The 22,097-nt window shown below is 42.5% G+C and overlaps 1 protein-coding gene across 6 annotated transcripts in view; it reads left to right on the plus strand.

The window, feature by feature from the left end:
- The first annotated feature begins 3,645 nt into the window (after positions 1-3,645).
- Positions 3,646-22,097, plus strand: part of Pag1 (phosphoprotein membrane anchor with glycosphingolipid microdomains 1) — a 134,946-nt gene continuing 116,494 nt past the window's right edge. For all 6 annotated transcript variants that reach the window (XR_003481912.2, XR_003481911.2, XM_027398768.2 and 3 more), the window contains exon 1: positions 3,646-4,063. The gene's annotated coding sequence lies outside the window, so the exon portion shown is untranslated. The remainder of the gene's footprint in view (positions 4,064-22,097) is intronic.

The following is a 22,097-nucleotide window of genomic DNA, read 5'->3' on the forward strand; positions in this document are numbered from 1 at the left end:
GCAATCATCTCTCCTGTTTTCTATCTGGGAATGCCTTGTGCTCAGCTGTCTTGTGCCTTCACCACCATGACAGACTGTACACCTCAAACAATGACCCCAAAATCTACCTTCCTTGAGTTGTTTTTGTTATTTTCCCACAGCAACAAGAAAGGTAAGAAACAAGGGGTTCTTTACCTAGAAGTCCCAAAATGATTCATTCTTCAAATTCCTGTTTTAATCAAAATAATCTTACTGGAAAAACTGGACCAGGGGCTGGGGAGATGACTCCATGGTTAGGAGTATATACTGCTTTTACAGAGGACCCAGGCTCATGTGCTAGGGCATGTACACCCAGCAGCTGACAACTGCCTGTGATTCCAGTTCCAGGGGATCAAATGCCTTCTTCTGAACTTCTAGGCATCTCAACATACATGATGCACATAGACTCACACAGCACACAGCACATGCATACAAATGGATAAAAATGAATAAAACACCAAAACACTTAACCAAACTTACAATCTATGGTTTAGCAGATCCCTCATTTTAAAGGAATTCTCTTTTTCATGAACTCATTGATTTTTTTTTATTTTATAATCAAAAGGGAGTATAGTTACAGTAGGGACAGGCTGACCTCTGTGCAGAATATATAAATATCACACACTTTGTAGGCAGACTTTTCTGCCCCCACCTGCCAGCTCCCAAATATAACTACATAGAGACTTATTATAAAAGCTCAGCCACTGGCTTGGGCTTGTTTCTAAGTAGCACTTACAACTTAACCCATTTCTATTGATTTACTTTCTGTCTCATAGCTTTATCACCTCTATTGCATTTCATTTATCTGACTCTGGCTGGCTTCTCCCCATATCTCCTGGCAACTGTTCCCTTCTTCATCCCTGTGCTCTCTTCCTGTCCACAAGTCCCACCTAACCTCTTCCTGCTTTGCTATTGGTCGTTTAACTCTTTATTAAACCAATGAGAGCAACACATCTTCACAGTGCACAAAAAAGATTATACTTGCTTCCAAAACTTTTCAGACTGAGAGTGAAGTCTATACATTTACTACAAGAATTGTTTTTGAAACACATTTGCTTTCTCCTTGGATGGTTGCAGATCCTGAAATGAACAATTTAGAAATGAAAACTTATCTACAGTAAGTCATTTGGTGAAAAGAGCAAGAGAAAGAGCCCAAGAGGCTGCCCCTGACAGGATTGGTGATTTCTTCTCAATCACCCTGTGGAAAATGAGGATGGTGATTTCTCTTGTCCCTGGAAAGCACGAGTGTTTCCCTTCTCAGTCCCTGGCAAAACTTGTGCTACGTAACCACAGGACTATAACTCTCTGGAAACCACATTTTGCAACCCCAATTCATGAAGCTGCAAAACTGGATGGAGACAAAAGACAAGCTTCCTCCTTAGAAAATGAAAGAGAGCCTTTCTAACTCAAAGTTTTGGCAGTTTTTAAAGACATGTGAAGCGAACATGCAGAAAGCATTTCCTTTATAAGACTCAAACCATTCCCTTGGAGTTATTGCAGCCCCATCTGACATCTGAAGCATGCTTCCACCATAACAGTCAGCTAATGTCCGGAGTGGGCTTTTTCTTCCCTTTGCTTATACTTTAGATTTACTTCATTAGTTGTGCCTTTAATACATGTGCACATGCATGTTCCTGTGTTTGTGTGAGCATACCATACATGTAGAGTGTGGAGGTTGATATTGGGTGCCTTCGTCAGTTGCTCTCCACCTCATTTTTGAGTCAGGATTTTTCACTGATTCAGCTAGATTACCTGGCCACCAAGCCCCAATGATCCTTCCATCTCCCCACCCTCAGATCTAAAATTACAAATGTGTGCTTCTACATCTGGCCTTTTAAGAGAGTTCTAGGGATCTGAACTTAGGTCCTCATGTGTGTATGCAGCAAGCACTTGACCAACTGAGCCCTCCAAAATGTGTTTTGAAGTGTGTAAAATAGATAAAATAACTTTCCGTGTCTATTTAGAAGATCATTGTGGGATTCTGGAGGCAATTGTGATGTTCCATCTTGTCAGCTTTCCAGGATTTAGAGTCTCTTTGGAAACAAACCTCTGGGTGTGTCTGTAAAGGTGTTTTCAGGGAGCTTTACATGAGGAGGGAAGCCCTGTGAGCAGTGCTTTATCATGGACTGGGATATTGGAATAAAAAGGTTAAGCCTCTAAGCGTTCACCCCTACTGAAGATGCAGTGTGACCAGATGCTTCACACCCCTGTGGTCTGCACCATTGGAGACTGGACCCTCAAACCATGATTCAGAATAAAGGCTTCCTACCTTGAGTTGCTGTTGCCAAGCATTTCGTTAAAGCAATGAGAAAAGTAACTAACACAGCTTGGTTGTGAAATCCACAGCCTTACCAGCTTGTGAACCAGTGAGCTTCTAGCCATCCTCTGAAATGGGAGGCCAAGCCTGATCCTGCTTTGCGAGCCCTGAAGTATCTTTCCAAGCCAAAGGTTGAGTCAAAAAATCTCCCCCACACTCTCCTCTCCTCTGCAAAATATTAACATTCCCTTCTCAGTCACTGCTTCCATTCCCTCACAATGAGCCCTTTTTATCCAGGCAACTTGCGCTCCCTTTAAAAGTGAAACATATGTATCCAATAAAGTGAATGTGTGTATGTTCAATATCTCTAGTGCCGTTTCTCCTGTTAAAAAACTCTTAAGAAATGCATGCAGAAAAACTGGGCTACTCAAAGGACTGGTTGGTTTAGAATTCTTTGAGTTCCACATCTGGTCTGGTTATGTGTTACTACAACGTCTATCTTCAATCCTAGGTTGCAGGTGTAATAACCTAAAATTTGAAGCCAACATAACCCCAGTCCGATTTATCTACAGAGTTTTACAGGCGTTATTACAGGGCCCCACCCCCACCCACTTTGTCTAATGGCTGAACCAGAATCACTGTGGATACGCGTTGGGAATTTGTTTTCTTGAGTTAAAAGCTCTTCTCACTGATTCTCCAGCAGACCAACACTTGAGAAGCTGCTCCTAGTTCTTAGCCCTCTACTTGGCAAGGATGCGGGGCGGGGGAGGCTGGCAGCACTGGTGTCTTCTTGGACCTATTGGAGTGGGGATTCTTCCAACTTCCAGACTCTCTGAGTCTTCATGGGCAGATCTGTATTACCAAACAATTAGTATATTCTGTATCATTAGATGCTTATTTACAATTTGCAAACCTGGGTCCCACTGCTCGAGTCTCCTGTGCTTATTTTGGGGATGCGGTCGGGGCAAGGGCTCTCACAAGCTCCTCAAATTCTTACTTTAGGTAGGTATGGTCAAGGTGAAAGAAGGTGTCGCACAAATTGCAGCCCTTGGGGGTTAAAGAATCACCTGAGTTAAACTTGGGACTTGTGGCTGTCCTGGGATCCTAAGACAGTTCCGATATACTGCCTTTTAAGGGACAATGAGTTCAGAAGACAACCTCCTGTCACAGAGCTTTAGGTTATCAGCCCCATTTGCCAGCCTCCAGCACCTGGCCCTGCAGTGGGCCAAATTAGTTTCGTGCCCAGGACCCCGCCCCACCCTGCTCTCTCCGCCCAACCCCGCCCGTTAGTCCCGCCCCCGTGACGTGCCGCAGCAATCGCGAACATGCGCACTGGCTCCCGCGCGCCGCTCCTCGGCGCTGTCATTCTCCGCGGCTCGGCGGCCAGTGCGGACTGCGGTTCCTGCCCGGCGCGCGGGCGCTGTGACTGCTCCTCGGGGGCGGACCGGCAGCTCTGCAGCGCGTCGGCGCCTCTCTTGCGGGGACTCCGTGGCGTCGCATTTCGTCGGAGCGGGAGACACGCACCTGGAGCTCCGAGCGCAGCTCTCAGGGTCTCGCGGCCGCTACGGCGCTTGCTCCGGTCCTCGGCGCAGTCCGGGTAGCCGAGGCCACCCGGTGCGCCCGGGAGAGTGCGCCGCCCCGGGCGCGGTAGAGCTCAGGCGACAAGGACCGGGAGAATCCTGCACCCGCTGCCACCCGCCACAGAGGGCCAGCCCGGATGCATACGACGGAGTTGCAGCGCTTCTTAGCTCGTTGAAGCCCCAGAAGACCCCTGCCTCCTGAGAGCCAGTAAGTTGACTGTAGTTTCTGAAGTTGCAGGCAGTGTGGGAAGGACAGGTTCGTTTGATTCCTGTCGTGCCAGGCCGAGGTGGCACCTCCTGGCTGCAGCTGGAGGAGGGAGTACTGGGCTGCAAAGGAGGGGGGCATGTCACTCGAGGACTTAAGGCTGGAGTCCAGGGCTGGCTCCTGCCTCTGCTGATTGCGCCAGTTGGAAACGTGCTAGGAGAGACAGGTGCTCTGAGGGCATTTGGCCCGCCGCTAATTGCACATTTTGAGCTCCTTGATTCTGCGCGGCGTGGGGTCAGGGGCGTCCGCCACCTCCATCCTAGGAAGCTCTGCTGACATCCCCTCTGAGGACTGGCACAGAGATGAGAAGCTGAGACATTGCTGCTCAGGCCTGCAGGCTTTCTGTGCATCCCACTTCACTCTCCCCCTAGGCAGAAGTTGGCACCCTCCCATAATTGGAGCCTAATCCTTTAGGGAAAAACAACTTCTATGTCAACTGAGTGTTTTGTGCTCTAAGGCAGAGAAAATGAGAAGAACGATCTGCGCGCTTTTATGCATATGCTTTAAGAATGGAGGCAAGTCTCAAAGAAAGAGGATTCAGATGGTGGCTGAGTTGTCCTGCATCTCTTATGTAAGCCTCCTGGCTGGGTAACTTTGCATCCGCAGGGGCTGCAGCTGTGCCTCCACTCCATTTGTTTCAAGTCCAGCTTGAACCGTATTTAATGAAAATGTTGACATGATATAGCGGCTTGTAGTCAGAAACAGGGCAGTCTTTAAATTGAAGCGTCTTCTCCTAATGGGGAACACCGGAGGAAGAACTCGGTGTATTTTTCAAGACAGTTCAAGGAATTGGATACATAAATCATGCTTTAAAATACCATACATAGTACAGAGACCATGCACAGGACCCCCTTTAGAACACATCCCCTTTTGTTTTAGGGAGAGTGGAGACTGTTCATGCCAGACAATTGTTGAGTCTGAAAGTTAAGTGCACTGATGGGCTTAATTATCTTAATAAACAAAGAGCATGATTTATAGGTAGCTGCAGTGGCCTACTTTGAAGGGTAGAAATCTTTAACCTTTCTTTCTCAGCTGCCCCCTAGAGATTCTTTTAAAGCAGAGCAATGGATTAATGCCATTGATGTTAATACTTGAGCTGATTAAATTGTAAAAGGAATTCTTTGAAATACCATACAGCCCTGCTGTGTGGCTGATAGGCAGTGAAATTATAAAGAAAGATAATATTTAGAGCACTGACCATAGGAGGCTTTACATTAACTAAATATCTCATGTTGCAGCTGCCATGTGATATGTATGCATCTACAGATAGAAAGAAATCTGTACAGAGAAAAATACATGCATTTGGATTTGAAATAAAAACTCAGGGATGTGAGTTAATATAATATTTTAGATGACCTTTAGAAAGAGGAGTGTATATATTAATGTGTTTCAGTGAACAAAACAAGATGAACTAACTAGTGACAGGCACCTGATTTAAACATAGTTTTTTATTTTAAGAATTCTAAGAGGAAAAAAGGTACTGTTTTAAAGTTCAAAAGCCAGTCAACACATTGAGTTTATAAGAGCATTGAATGCTGACCTCTAGAAGAAATTGTAGCCAAGTGTGGGCATTAAACAGGGTGGCCTGTTGTGTCAAGGAGCCAGGCTGCTGTCTCTATTGCTGGCATTGAATCTGGGCAAGTTACCACAGTTCTGAGCCTCAGTGTCTCCATCTGTAAAACTGGTGGGTGTAGCCATAGGACCTCCCTCATTAGGTTGTGGGAGGATTAAGTGGAATCTTGCATGTGAAGGCATTGAGCTGGTGTCAAATATATTAGGCTGGCTTTGGGGGAAAAATGTTCATTGCTTGAGAGGAAATTTGTCTTGGGATAAGCTGTAGACATTAAGCAGCTGTTGCTGGAGGTCCAGAGAAGCAGTTCACAATTGTAATAGGAGAAAGGATGTAAACATAATGGCCACAGGCTAATATCCTAATATCGGACTTACTGTCTCCAGCAGAACCTCCCCAAAGGCCTTTGAGGGAGCTGGCTTTGTCTAGGTGTTAGAGAGGAGGAAACTGAGGCTGAGATCAAATATTATAAATTAGAGCTAGCATTTTAAACATGCCTGTTAGAAACTGTCTTCTTAGACACAGCTGCCTCAACTTGCAAGCAAAGTAGATGGTTTATTATCTTCTTTATCCATGGGACGTTTATGTTTAAAGTTTAAAATATGCAAACTGCTAACCAGAACTCATAGTGCAGTTCTCCATGATGGGAAGCTATTATCATCGTCATTGTTGTTAAATACCAGGCCCTGGTTTCAAGACCCCTTTAGTCCTGGTGTGAGAGAGGTAACTGGCATTTTTGCCTTCAGTTAGAACCGGATTATGTTATTTCTTTCTCCCTCGTCTATATACTCATAGAATCAAGAAAACTTGGTGTAACTTAATGCTTTATATTGGAAGTTGATTCAATCTATTCAGCCTCCTGCGTCCCTGTGTAGTTGCTGTGGGTCACACAGAGTAAGTTACTACAAGCAGCAATAATCAGACTACATTGTCTCCAAGCATAGGCCAGTCCATGGGAGAGCTCCACTCAGGCAGAAATGGGGCCTTGTGCTTAGCCTGGATTCAATGTTCTGAAATGGAAATCATTTCTCCTTTGCAGCGTGTTAGTTTCAAACCCACGGGAAGAAGTGGAGAATCCATATGAGCCATCTTGGTCCCCCCCTGAGTCCCAGGTCTATAGTGATTGAGTGCCCCCAGTACTTCTGTGGCTTTCTTAGGTCCACCTATAGTCGCTGTACTCTGGCTTTGGTCTGTATCTTCTAGATACTAAAATCTAATTGCTGCAGAAAGCTCCTAGGCGGTGGACTACTCCAGGTGATTTTAATGTTTAATGGCCCCTCCTAGCTACCACTGAAAGGTACTTCAAACTAGATGTTTAACACTCACTGGCTCCCTCCCTCCTCCCATCCCGCCTTTGTCTCCAGCTTCCTAAGAGTGAATTCTATTAGGCAGCTTCTGTGAGCCTGGAGACTCCATACCACAGCCACAGTGTGCCAAAAAGAACTGTTGCCACCAACTGAGTCATCTCTCTGATCCCTCTGCTGCTGTCTCAACCCCCCCTTACAGAAGTTAGGCACACAAACTTTGCCTCTGTCAGTAGCTATCTTTCAACTGTTCCCTGTTCTGAGTTTTCTGGTCAATGTCTCCAAGAAACATGTCTATAACTTGAGCTACGTCTGTGAACATAATTTGCATATGGTTGTTTTATTTCCTGTCTTTGTGATTTTAGTGGATTTTCTGTTGCCACTTTTAAATCTACAAATTTCCCCCCAGACACCCAGTTTTCTTCTGCTGGTAGATGGCCCATGTAGAGCATGCAGCCTATCACCTTTCACCCCCCTATTCAATTTCTGAAGCTAAACAAGTTTGGGCCTGGTTAGTACTTGGATGGGAGAGGGTCTCTGTATAAAGTATGCAGAACAATTTTAATATAGATGTAAGTGAATGAAGACCATTTCCTCTTCTCTAATTCCACTACTCCTTTGACTTTTCACTTTGTATTTGAGGAGCTGGGAGTTGACATTGATCTTACCTCATGCACTATATCGGGTGTCTTGGGAGTTATGCACATTTATGGTACAGGCAAGTAGTTCATAAGCAATGTGGCAGAGTTCTCACCTCAAGGCCAGGTCTTTGCAAGGTTCAAGGCCAAGAGGTGACTTGGAGAGAAGACAGCCTTGAGCACAATTTATCTGACCACTTTCCTAGTCCCTACTGGTCATCCTTTCTGATAAGAGTCGGGAGTGGATAGCCAGCTGGGAGCACTTCCTCGGTGTTGGCTCTAATGGCAACATTACGTACAGTATTTCCCTCAACCCCCATTAACCTTCTGGGTAGTTCCTATCTTTTAGGCCTTTGCAGAAGGAGAAATGGGCCTAGAAAGGTCACAGGTCCAAGACTACATTAGTGAGTTTTGTGAGAAAAGTAGAGTTCAGAACTTTTTGGTGTTCCTTTACAGAATATCCATCTGAGCCATTGTAATAAGTTACATATCAGAAGTTCTTATTTTTGATATCCCTTCCAGAATTCCCTCCTGAGCCATTGTGATAAGTTATATAGCAGAAATGTGCATATACTTTGCAGACTCTTCTTGCCCACAGCTGGGATTGGCTAAATAAGAAGTCTATTTCTGTATCTTTGTCGAAGTAGAGCTTAAGCATAATCTATGCTAGATCTCAGAAACCACATTTCAGTTTGTGAAAAAGAAAGAGCGAAAGACATGTGTTACTTCATAAGAAGCATGAGGGTTTCCGGTGACAAGGCAAACTTGCTTCACCTGTGTTTGGGGTCAGATGTTTGCATCATTGTCCTTAAAGAAAGGAGAAGTGGAAAGGACTAAGATTTTTCTCAAGTGATTTTTTTGTTTGTTTATTTAAATCTAAACATGTCTGGTTACAGCAACAGTTTCAGTCATTCATGGCTCAACTATGGTTTTTAAAGGGAATTCATCAAACAAGTAGGGTTCAAGTGCATCCATCCTCTCAGAACAGGAACATTGCATCCAATCTCCCATGTCTGTGGTGTAGCCTTCCTGACTCCAGTCCACAGAGACAGTAGAGACTCTGAAACCACCATCCTGTTAGATTCTCCAAAGCCTTCCCGAGAAATATCTCAGTGGGGGCAGGGTGGGGGGTGGAGGGAGTGATGACACCGGACAGGATGAGATGGGGACACTGGGATGGAACATGAGGTGGCAAACACATGATATGGCAGAGGACTGACTACCTAAAAGTCAAACCCAGCATATGTTAGGCAAGACTCTGCCGGTGCACTATAACCTCAGCTCCATCCCCCATCCCCTACCTTGATTTCACATTGGAACCAATAACTTTTCACTTGGAATTTAAAAGTTAGTAGTGTCACTGGAACATGTGTAGTATTGATGGCTTTTCTCTCCCAACACTAGACTATAAGACCGAATGATTTTCAAACTAGCGAGTGATTAAAAACTTCTTTCAAAACTGTTTTCTTTTTTTCTAAACATAGATTGCCAAGGGACAGGAAACTTGAACTGCATGTGGCCTTTATTTTATTAGGATACAGAGTGTTTGGGCCCCTGTGAACTTTACGAAGTGGACTTTAAAGTTGCTGGCAGCTTTATTCTCCTCGATGCCATTTCACAGGTCGCCAGGTGGCCCATTCCTACACAGCATGTCGGCCCTTTATCTGCAAGTGATGAGCTTCACCTGACTCCTTCTGAGTCCCAAAAGTATGACTGAGTCAGCACTGCCGTCACAGCACAGTCTTGTCTAACCAGCCACAGGGCTGTGGATAAGCTTCTCTGTGAATGTATTCTCTGAGGAATGAAGAGTAACTCGATGACTCCTCAGGCATCTGGTTTCATCTACTCTTCACTCCATCTAGCCCACTCTAGCCATTTACCTCTAACACGGACCCTTGCTTCAGCACCCCAGTAGTGTTGAACCTGGGAAAATGATCCTGAAGCAACACATGTTGTAAGTCAAAGGCAATAAAGCCACAGAACACAGTGACTTCTTTTTGTGTGTGTGTGGTTCCTTCCTCTCTTCTTTCTTTCTTTCTTTCTTTCTTTCTTTCTTTCTTTCTTTCTTTCTTTCTTTCTTCCTTCCTTCCTTTCTTTCTTTCCTTTTCTTCCTTTCTTTCTTCTTTTTTTGTTTTTAGAGACAGGGTTTCCCTATATAGCCCTGGCTGTCCTGGAACTCACTCTGTGTAGATTAGGCTGGCTTCAAACTCAGAGGTCTGCCTGCTTCCACCTCCCAAGTGCTGAGATTAAAGGCGTTCACCATCACTCCTGGCTCCCAAGTGACTTCTTACCGTTTAAAAGAGGGCCTATTGCTAACACAGCAATGTCCCCAGACCCTCTGCACTTAGCACTTGATAACTGTACCGAGAAGGGCTTTATTGTTTTACAAGTCACATCTGAAAAGAGCTGGTAGCCTCTAATTCATACTCAACCAGTCACCAGCAGCTTGGCTGCATCTGCATCAACTTTGGGGAGAGAGATGCATACTCTTTTGGACATTTAGCAGATATATATTTTAGGAGATGAAGTGTCAGGCACACGAATATCCTGTTCCATGAAACTGTCAAAGAACTAACTTAATAAAAATAAATGAAAAGTATAGGAGTATAAAGAAAGAGTGTGTGGTTTCCCTTCCAGAGGCAGTGCCTGGTCTATGTCTGAAGGAGTAGGGTTTTGAGGTTGGAGGGAGTCTGACAATGCCACTGAACCAGTATTGGATTGGAGAACAGAACTCAGTCATGGTTGGGAAGTGGTAGATGTGGCTATGGAGTTGGAGAGTAGAGGTGAAGTAGAGGGGCTTGGTGGCCATACTTGGTGAGTTTGAGTAAGTCAACTTCTATTCTTTGGGTACTGGGGGTTGAATTCAGGGCCTCATGCATGTTAGGCATGCTCTCTATCACTGAGCCATATCCCCAGTGTTCTTTGCACATTTTATTTTGAGACAGGGCTCACTAAGTTGCTCGAAGTGGCCTGAATTCACAGTGCAACCCAAGTAATCCTGCTTCAACCTCATGGGTAGCGGGGATGACCAACCAGTATTACCAGGCCTGACCGAGGCTATTCTTTTAGAATACTCAACCTGGTGTATAGCATGGACAAAATGATGAGCAAGGAAGCAGATTTAAAGTCTAAAATCAGACTGGTAAGGATACAGATACTGGGGGCAGTCAGAGAAGCAAGGAGGGGACAGTGACTTTAAAGAGGATCCCCAGATGGCCTAGCTCAGATAATTGAAGAGTACCACTGGTGATGACAGTGAATGCAGAGGCTAGAACATTCCACGGGGGAAGATGGTAAGTTGTGGATTTATGCAGATGAAGGTTTATAATCCATTTGCAGCTTATTAATGTATCTAGTCCATTGTGTTATCTGATATTCTGGCCATAATGACTTTCAGTTGGCTTTGTTTTTATAAAATTAGGCCTCATTATTCTGTGGATAACTGAATATTTGAAATGGTTGTTGAAGTTGCTGTCTGCCTGAGAGAATGTGTGGGATTAAAAAATAAAGGCAAGGCCAAGGTGGTACACAGAAGGAAAGAAGATGGGATTGGAAGTGTTAAGAAATTTCTGACAAAAAAAGCAACAGAAGTCAGAAGTAGAACGGGTTGAATGGGAGCCTGGGGACACAGAAGTGAAACAGGAAGATACCACAGAGGGCCTCGTGCCCTTCCTTCACTGGTGTCTGCACTGGAGATGGGGACTCTTCTCTCTTGGCTCTCAGTTCCTCTCCATCATGTTGAGACTGGTAGGTGGGGATGCCGTCCAGGAATGAAGTAAAATCACTGACAGAGCTAGATCCTTGATCTAATCTACTTATGGAGTACAGTTGTCAAGTTTTCCTTCATTTTCATCATGTTCTTCCATTAATTTCCCCGTTTTTGCACAGAGGAATACAGCCATTTGGGAGAGCAGAAAAAAATGGGAGGAAAGCTTTCTTACTGAGTAAAGTGTGTGGTTCTCCTAAGCAAGCACATCTATCTCCTTTGGCATCCATGAAGGGGTGCATGAGAACAGGAGTGAAAAACAGCCCAACTGACAGCTTATAAAAATCTTAGCTTTTATCATGGCATGGTGTCATTGGAAAGCTGACGTCTTTGTACCAGCCCTTTCATCGTGTAGTAATGTATCTGGCCATTGGATTATCTGAAGTATTATGTATATAAAATTGCATGACTTTCTCGCTTGGTTTATGAAAATAGACCTCATTATGTTGTAGACAATGAATAGTATTTATTAACCACGAAAATGCTTGTCATTTTCATTGCTACCATACATAAAAGTCCTCAAATGTTTTGTCATTTAATTTTTACTCCCTCCTTGTCACTTTTCTTTTTTCTTTTTCTTTTCTTTCCTTTCCTTTTCTATATTTTGTTTTCTTTTCTTTTGTAGACCAGGCTAGTCTCAAGTTTGAAGAGATCTGCTTGCCTCTGCTTCCCAAGTGCTGGATTAAAGGTACATGCCACCCCTGCCTGGCTGCAGTTACTTTTTTTAATGTTGTGGCCAAACATCTGAGAAAAACAATGTAAGAAGGTCCTTTTTCCTTGTAGTTTAAGAAATGATGCAGTCTGCTTTGGTAGAGACTTTTTGGTGGCAGGAGGTGGCTGCTCATATTCCTGCAGTCAGGAAGCCAAAGGAGGACAGGAAAGGGAGCTAAGCTATAAAACTACAAGTCCCTCCCCCACTGACACACTTCCTCCTTCAAGGTTCCACCTCCAGCAAGGCACCACACCTTCTAAATAGTGCCCCAAGCTGGGAACCGAGCATTTACATTCAAACCACTACACAACATTATAAAAACTGGAAATTTTAGAGAGTCCAAAGGACTGAAGGGTGACCCAGCTGCTAAAAGCTTGTTAGACCCCAAATGGCTTGTTTTACATGTCAATCCCAGTTCCCTCTCCCTCCACTCTTTTCCTGCCCCCCCCCCACTTACCCCCTATCCTATCCCCTTTTTGCTCCCCAGGGAGGGTGAGGCCTTTCATGGGAGATCTTCAAAGTCTGTCATATCATTTGGAGCAGGGCTTAGGCCCTCCCCCATGTGTCTAGGCCGAGAGAGAATCCCTCTATGTGGAATGGGCTCGCTCCCAAAGTCCATTCATATACTAGGGATAAATACTGTTGGTGCTGATTTTTCAAAAGTATCTATCTATGAAGCACAGAGACTACTATTTTAATCTGAAATTACTGTAGTTAAGTTTGCTCTTTGTGCTACAGTGGAAATTTGTTTCTTAATAATTGCAGTGACTACTGTGTGTGAGAAGCATGCATTCAGTGTATACAAGTATATCAGACAAAACTAGCCAAGTTAACTTTAAACTGTTGGTTTCCTTGAGTGCTCCAGTCACATGAAGCACCATAACTTGTTTTGGCCTGCTGAAGCAGTTATTGTCTTACCTGTTTAAGGCTGAACTCTTACACTGGCATTGTCTCTTTTACCCAAGGGCCACAAGATGATAAGGTGTAAATCTAAAGATGCCAGTTTCACAGCTTGTATTTTGGCTCTGAACAGTCTAAAATTTTAATTTCTTTATGAAATCATATATAGCTATATATATAAGTAATGTTTGAGTTATGAAATGGACATGTGCTCTTATAACTATTGAAAATTTTTTTGATGTTGCATTTTTATTTCACACACACCAAGTATGCCCTAGGAGTCTCCTAGATGACAATTTCCATATGAAAGCAGTTTCTGGCAAGTAGCAAAGACTGTTACCAATGCTATCCCAAAATCTCAATTTCAAGCTTCATGGTGCCAGATTTACATTTTAGCTTTAGTAGGAAAAGTTGAATCTAAAGGGACTGATGTTTCTATGACAGTCATTGGATCACTCTTTTGTTGGTGGTGCCAATTTTTTTAAAAAAATAATGAAACATTCGTAAATTCTAAAATGTTGATAAAAATATGAGCCAACCATCTTAGTCCTGGCAGTTACTTTTCCACACAGTAGTGTACTAGCTTTAATCCATTGCAGTAAGAAATTACAATATAGGCACATGAAAATTTAAATAACAATAGAAAGTATTATGGTATTTTAAATATGATTTGATTGCATTGTATAATAATATGTTAGGTAATTCAAATGAAGATTAATTTGTCCATTTCATGCCTCATGGGTTCCAATTTCATCCGAATGCAAATACTGTAACCTATAGCATAAGTTAGATTTCTGTCCAGGTGACTTACACTACTGTGTTTTCCACTCACTCACCAGCATGAACAGTTAGGCTGGAGTTCTTACTAATATTTTTATGAGTGTATTATATCATGTACTATGAATTTTCATTTCCTAAAAAAAGAGTAGCTGCATTTTTCTTTCCTTTTTTCCCCTTATTCTTGTTGGATTTCACTCATACATTTTATATTCGTTATATTTGACATGATAGGACATGTCTAAATTAGTGATCTAATTTGAATACTATAATTATGTGCACAGTTGAGTTTGAGTACAGTGTTTTTGCATAATGTGGATGGTCTGTCTCCTAGTGGATTTAAGAATTCCATGCTTCCAATTTCAGAGTCTTAAATCTATATGCGATTACCAAAAGTCTTACAGGAGGGAATGAAAATATCTTAAGCCTATTGGAGTGTTAGGAATTAACACATAGACTAACAATAGTTTTTTTTTTTAATGTCTTAACAAAGTAACAAGAAATACATCATTAGTTGAAAACTAGGATGGTGTTCCATGTAGTGATTAAGTTCTTGGCATCAAGGTTAAAAGCATACCTTGTTTTGCTAAATGATGAATAAAAGCGTATTTAAGCAAAGTAGTCCCATGAATTCTTACAAATAACTGTACATATTTGTATAGTGTTTATATTACTCTTTGATTATACTATATTGATTATTTGGTCAAAATCTACATCTTGAGTGTAAACCTTAACTTTGGATCATCTTCAATGTCACCTGGGTGCATTGGCACACACCTGCAATCCTAACACTATGGAGGCAGATGATGGAGGATCACTGCAAGTTCAAAGCCAGCCTGCTCTACATAGTGAGTTCCAGGACAGCCATATAGTGAGAACTTGTCACAAACAAAAACAAAACAAAAGACCAACAACAAAAACACATGCTTGCATGTGTACACACACCAACAAAGTGAAAAAATTACTATCTACAAACTATAATTGGAACTAAAATGCTTCCAGAGTCTTGTTAAGACAATTCAATATGAATAACAGCATTTTGGGCTGTATTCTAAGATGGTAGGAACAGAGCTGCTAAACATTGCAGTCAGTCATTGAAAAAAATTGATGCACAGTGTATTAACCTTACTTTTATATTACTTTACTCTTAAATTTAATGGTTTCTCCTTCCACAGTTCATAACCTTTCCAGCCATGAGTTATGAGCTAATAGTAGCATGTCAAAACCTGAATTATTATAGATCTTTCCTTTTAATAAATATTCAATGGCATTTTCAAAATTGTTCTCTTAGATACAATTCCTAATAAACAGCCCAGTGCTGGCATGAGCCTGCTGCTTTCAAACTGTTCATAGCCATAGGGCATTTGGCATTTAGAAACCTTTTGTATGTATTTTTACAACTCCACATATCCTGAAAACTGGCAGCCTTGGACTGGAATAATCCTTTTACATCTCCACAGTTACATGGAGAATAAAGAGAATTTCTCACCTTTTCTTTTCATAATACTCCACTGTGTTCAGAGAATCACCATTTACAAGTTGTATGCCTTCTGTTTTCTAAAATACACAAGACAGCCTTCTGTGCTGAATAATATTTTTATTGACTTTTCAATTTTTTCTAAGTGGTGTGTGTGTGTGTGTGTGTGTGTGTGTGTGTGTGTGTGTGTGATCACATCCACAACATGTTTGTGGAGATTAAAGGACAACTTTCAAGAGTTGGTTCTCTCCCTCCACCATGAATTCTGGGAGTGGAACTCAAGTTATTAGACTTGTACAGCAAACATTTTTACCCACTGAGCCATATCCCCTACCCCATGGCGAAGGATGTTATGGTCCAAAGTGTCTATAGTGCTGAAGTTGGAAAGCTTTCTGAAAGATGGAAACTGCCTGTCTAATTTTGCTTTACATTTTTCATGCAGTAAGACTATGATAGATGGTTCTGGGGAAGAGATTATTGTAGTCAGTATGGTTACATAATGCACACCGGTTGGGCTCTTAGAACACTGAGACACAGTTTACATTCTTCTTGCAAGAATGGCTGTTAAATACATTCTAAATTGAAATTAAGTAAACTTTAAATTTTCTGTGGTTCATGCTATACTTTGAGGAAATAAATATAATTTTAGATTCTAGAGTTCATGGCTAATTATAATGTAATATCTGGAAGTCACCACTCTGTCTACAGTGAATACCCGTCATTTACAGGTACCAGTCCTCATTTTCCCTGGGTATTGAGGAATAGGTAGTACTTACGGTCTCCTGTCCCTACCTCAGGGCTATTAATGCAAGAAAGAAGGGTGTTCCTGACATAAGTGTTACCTTATGAGTTGGAGATATGAGTGTTTAGCAGCTCTCTGGAGGAAAGTCTCTATGCTGGAGGAAAGTCAGTCTGTCATAACTGGACTGTATTGTGGTGGTTAGGAAACTTCCAGACCTGAGAAACTGTTGCCACAGTTCAACTCTCCAGTTCCAAGAAGAGCATGTGTGCCTCTGTTGCTCGTAGTGAGTCTCCACTCCCTCTACTGGCCCTGGCAGCATGAACCTGTTGGTTTTTATCTCACTTGTCTTTCTCCGTGCTTCATCACACACACACACACACACACACACACACACACACACACAGAGAGAGAGAGAGAGAGAGAGACAGAGAGAGAGAGAGAGAGACAGAGAGAGAGAGAGAGAGAGCTCTGAATATCCTATTTGGAATGTTAATTTTTACCAGTAAAAACTGTAATTTGTCATCTTTTTTCATTGGTCATATTTCCTGTACCCGTTACATACTGTGAACAAATGTGGATATACTCATTGACATGGAGAAGTACAGACAAGACAATAAGCTGCCCTTCAGTGCAGCAAGTGTCATATTTAAGAATAGACTGTGTGCCTGCTTCTCAGCTTCTCTCTGCTTTGTTCCCAGGGTCACTGATAGCACTCTCTACCCTATGAATCCATCTAATAAAATCATGAGCAAACTAATAAGCTGAGGTCAGGTCAATGCCTGCATGATTTGGGGGAACTACAAAAGAACCAACTCTGGAAAACTTGCCTGTCTGGAAGTTGTGCCAAATGTCTTTTAGTCAGCTTTTACACCAGGCATGCCGGTGCACGCCTGGATGCCCAGCACACAAAGGTGGGAGCTGAGGAGAAGATAGTGAGTTTGAGGCAGTTTGGGTCCCAGAGCAAGATCCAGGCTTAAAAACACAAGACTGGACTTGTGGAGTATGCCTTTAATCCTAGAACTCAGGAGGTTGAGGCAGGTGGATCTCTATGAGTTTGAGGCCAGCCTGGTCTATACAGCAAGTTTCAGCTTTTAGAAGGTAATGCAAACCTCAAAAAAAGAAAGGTAATACAATTCATATACTGTTAATATCTAGAAAACAGTCATTTCTGTAGCAAAGTGAATGAATATTTATATTTAGTTGCACATAGAAAAATCCCAAACCATTTCAAATGAAGTTTTGAAGTAAATTCATGTGGTAGAAAAAATATCCAGTTTTCAGAAATGGCTTCATTTTAGTTGTATTTTGCATCTCAGCCTTATGAAGTTTTGTGAGAACACCAGGGTATCATGGGATATTCCATTTCAATCGTCGGATTCCTGCCCTCTCACCCTCTCTGCCTTATGCACATTTTATACAATTTAGCCACAATGTTAGCTTCCCATCAATCAGACTTGATGCAGTGCCAAGTCAGCTGTTCAGTGAAGGGAGGCCAGGTGTGGCTATGCAATGGTCAGCCAGCCTGTGGTTTGTGGTTTCACCTCTTTGTGATAAGCCTGGATTGTAGCCATGCTAACCTACTTTAGCACTGAGGCCTGGGAAGACAGAGGGGTTTGTTTTACTAGTTGAATGGATATGGCTGGGGTCAGGGCTCAGTTGGTAAAGGGCTTGCCGCCTAAGCAAAGGGACCTGCGTTCTGAGTTCAAACACTCATGTAAAGAAGCCAGATTAAGAGCTCCCTTTCAGCCAGCCTAGCCAAACTGCTGAGCTCTTGGTTCAGTGATAGGCTCTTCCTCAAAGCTAAGGTGGAAGCAATAGAGGGGAGTATCTCATGTAAACTGCATACCACATATATACATATGTACCCAAAGGATAATACACACACACACACACACACACACACACACACACACACACACACACACCACAAATAAATGAATACTTAATAATTCACAAAGAAGATAACATCATGTAGACTTCAGGTCACACGTGTACCCAAATGATCATATGCATATGGGCATGCACACACACATACTTAATAATGCTTAATAATTTGTGAAAAAAATCCATAGGCAACAATCCCAACAACTGGGAATGATAATCCCAGTTGTTATTCCAGATATCACAAAATTGCAGGATGAGAAAATAGTCTGTATAAAAAGACATGGGAACTGGGGAAGAGAATATACTAGGAAAATATTTCTTGAGGTAAATAAAGGTACTTAGAGCTCAGGAAAGTCAGGGCCATGATGGAAACCGTGTGGGTCTCTACTGGATTCACAGCTCAAAAGGAGGGGGTTTCTCAGAGCAAAACTCTTAAGTTGTGTTCTGAATCATTACGGTCTTCACTGCCCTATAAAATAACAGTACCAAATAAGCCTCAATAGTCATTTACTCATAAATTTCCCATCTGTCTTCATTTCCAGACTCCAGCGGTTTCACCAGGTGGGTCTGAACTATTTCATTTTGTTTGGGTACTCCCTGCTTGAAAGCCATTATGAATGTGAATGCACATTTTAACCAGGGAATAAAGTTTACTTTCTCACATGTAAATGTGCACTCTGTCATAGCAAAACTACTTGATTAAAAACCTACTACAGATTGTGGGACCCTTTTATGAAAGAGCCAAGTGTACTGTCACATCAACAACAGATAAAAATATGTGCGTTTATAGGGCCATCCAAGATAGCTGCCTTCTGCTAGGTCAGACCACCATCCAGGCCAGTAATACGATCTCAAAAGGTAACTCATAGTAGTTGCAGTTGCCTGTACAAGAGCAAGCCAGTCAACATCTAGTGTGGAGAGGGAAGGGGCTTACAGGCTCCCATCCCTGACTGAGGAGCTCTTCTAGGGGGAGGAAAAGGCAACTCTCTTTAAGGGTGTGTCCCTGGTAGATCAACCATAGGCCAGTGGATAGCTCCACACCCAGGAGTATGCAAACAGCATAAATTGAAATCTGTGGATAATTTAAAAAAATGAAAGACATGAATTTAGGGCCTTAAGGAGATGAGGATGGACCTGGGAGGAGTTGTATTGAGGTGAATATAATCAAAATATATTATGTGAAATGCCCAAAGAATTAATTGCAACTTTTAATTTAAAATGGCAGTGCAATGCTGATGTCACCAGAGGGAGTAAGACAAGGTGGTATTTTTTGTGCGCTTCTATAGCACAGAGGTATGTTAGGGACTGGATTGCAATAACTTATCAAAATTGTTTCTATTTTTATTCCTTAATCACTTCTGCTTGTTTTTAGTTGTTGCACCAACATACCAAAGATGAGTTCTGAGTATAGAGAGATTGAATATCGGCTTTTGGTTGTAGAGGCATGAGCCCCATTTTTCCTATTTGCAGAGACCTGCCCTTGGACATCTCAGATTATAGCCACCTGCTACTCCAGCATTGGCTAGTGGTTTCCACAGTCTGATAACCTCTTTCCTGCTTCCTCTTAACTCTAGAAGGAGCTGCTCTCATCTTACCCTGATATTTTTTCTTGCTGTATGTCCTCCAGAGTTGGCACATTTTTCTTCATTTTGCAGCATTTGCCATTGTTAAAAAGCTATCAGTCCACGGGACCTTCACCTTGTCTGTTACACATTCACTGCTCATTTAAACAGACTCTCCCAAGCCCCTGTCTGTGTTATCCATGCTCTTTTGTGTGATAGTGTTGCAGCCTAGCTACACATTAGCATCCCTGGTGAGGCCTACAACTTACTGACTAGTTCCTAACCAGTCATTCCAATTAAAGCTTCCTGCTGTGGGGTTTCAACCTTGATGGGTTTTGAGGAGTGGAGGACACAGCTGATGTTCATAATTAGCAGTACTCAAAATACCTGAATACTGTCCATATCAAGAGCCATTGTGAGAACTGGAGAGCTGGCTGGCTGACTAGGAGTGCTTGCTCTCTCCCAGAAGTCTTGTGTTTGGTTTCCAGACCCCAAGTCTGGGCAGCTCAAAATGGCCTGCAACTATAGCTCCAGGATGCCCTTTTCTACCCTCCATGGACACTTGATCTCATGCTCACATACCTACACAGACACATAATTTTAAAACAAAATAAATCTTTAAGAAGATGAAGAGGAGGAAAAGAAGAATCATTGTGGAAGGAATGATAGTTTTAGAAAATGATGGACAGGAATTAAAAGGGAAGCTCCCTATTCCCCATTCTTCTGCTTGCTTTCAGTTGCAGCTCAGGGTTATGGGTATGGTAAGTGGGCATCCATGCCCACCTGCTGGGAATGGCTTTCCCTCACTGTCTGCCCTTAGATTATCATCAGGAGGTCCCAGGCAGTCATGTGACCTCAGCAAGCAAGAAAGCATTCTGGGTGAGCCCTGTACTTACCTCTTCTTGAGGCTGGCTATGAGGTTTTCCTTCCTTAGGCTTGCTCACATACAGCCCAGAGTTTCTATTTCTTCTTATGTGACACTCTGCAAACCAAGAGGAATGTTCCTGCCTCCTCCCCACTGCTCCTGCAGTTAGCTCACTAGCCAATGTAGCATGCACAGAGGGCCCATTCCCTGTTCTCAGATGGAGATCTCTTCACCTTTGACCACAGAAAAAGATGGATGGCAGGGTCTCTGTTTGGAAACTATGACATGGCAGATCGTGTTCTAAATTAACAAGGGAGAAGAGCCCACACCTAAACTGCTATCTCTTCATGATTTTTCCTTTTCCTTTTTTAAAAATAAAAAATATATATTTCCCATAGAATATATCCCAATTCTGATTTCACATCCTCCATCTTCTCCCAGATTCTTCCCACCTCACCCAAATCCACACCCTTTCTTTTTCTCTTTCCTTAGAAAACAAATACACCAATGGCATCCAACATTCTTCCTTATACATTAGCAGTTCTAGAAGTTGGGCAGAATTTAGTTGGGATGGCCTGCTCTATACAGCCTATCTCAAGTCTCTACCCAGACTTTCTGTGGCCAGAAGATGTGTGTTTCTAGAAGGCATAAAATGAGACCTTTAAGTGTGCCCTATTGTCCCGTATACTCCAAATGAGCCAAGAGCAGTTAAAACACAAGTGTTTGCAGAACTCTCTGAACCATGTTGCTTTATAATGAGGGGACAATTTTTTTCAAAGACATTCATTTTCTTTTTATTCATAGGTAGTAAAATATAAGCAAGATGGTTTTGATGCTAATATCAAGTATGCAGAGCTGCCTTAAGAAATCTGTTGTGAAAATATGACAGTCCAGTCCTAAAGAAATGGTTCACTTTGCAAACTTCTTTTCATAGCCAATGACTAAAAGCCAGCTTTCTTCAATGGAGCTGGATTTACAAAGTTCTTTTTACTCTGTCGGTTTCCTCTGGGCACAGACAATGCACAAAGCAAAATGTCCCCTGCACTTGCCCTATTGTGAAGTAAGAAACAGATTTTCTACCTCTCAGCCCTCATTCCTCAGTGTGAGAATGCTACCTAGGCTGGCCCCATTGCAGGCTAGTAACAGATTAACATCCTCATCCACTCAGTCTTTGTTTACAGAGTACCTAGTAAGTGGCAGACACAATGGTAGGTAGCAGACACAGTAGCAGACATCTATCTTGATTTTCAAGTGACTGTCAACAGATTTTAGGTACTTGTTAGAGAGTAAACTTTATTCCTATCATTGAGAATGGCTAGACAGTTGGGAGAGGGCCTTTCACTATGACATTTAAGCTGAAATATAAAAGAGACAAATGGGACTGAAAGACTTGTGCCCTGGCTGGACAAAGAAGACCCAGGCAAACAATTGAGGATGCCTCTGCTCTGAGCAGGGATCTCTATGTTATGGCCTGTGTCCAGCTTTGTGTTTTAGGAAGATCACTGTCTTAGAGTTATTTGCTATGAAGTGACACCATGACCATGGCAACTCATAAAAGGAAAACATTTAATTGGGGTTGGCTTACAGTTTCAGAGGTTTAGTTGATTATCATGGCAGGGAGCATGTAGACTTGGAGAAGAAGCTGAGAGTTCTACATCTTGATCTGCAGGCAGCAGAAGTGAAGAATGTCACACTGGGCATGACTTGAGCATATGAAGCCTTAAATCCCACCTCCACTGTGACACATTTTCTCCATCAAGTCCACACCTACTTGGACAAG

This window comes from Cricetulus griseus, chromosome 2, assembly GCF_003668045.3.
Source record: "Cricetulus griseus strain 17A/GY chromosome 2, alternate assembly CriGri-PICRH-1.0, whole genome shotgun sequence".
Classification (NCBI taxonomy): domain Eukaryota; kingdom Metazoa; phylum Chordata; class Mammalia; order Rodentia; family Cricetidae; genus Cricetulus; species Cricetulus griseus.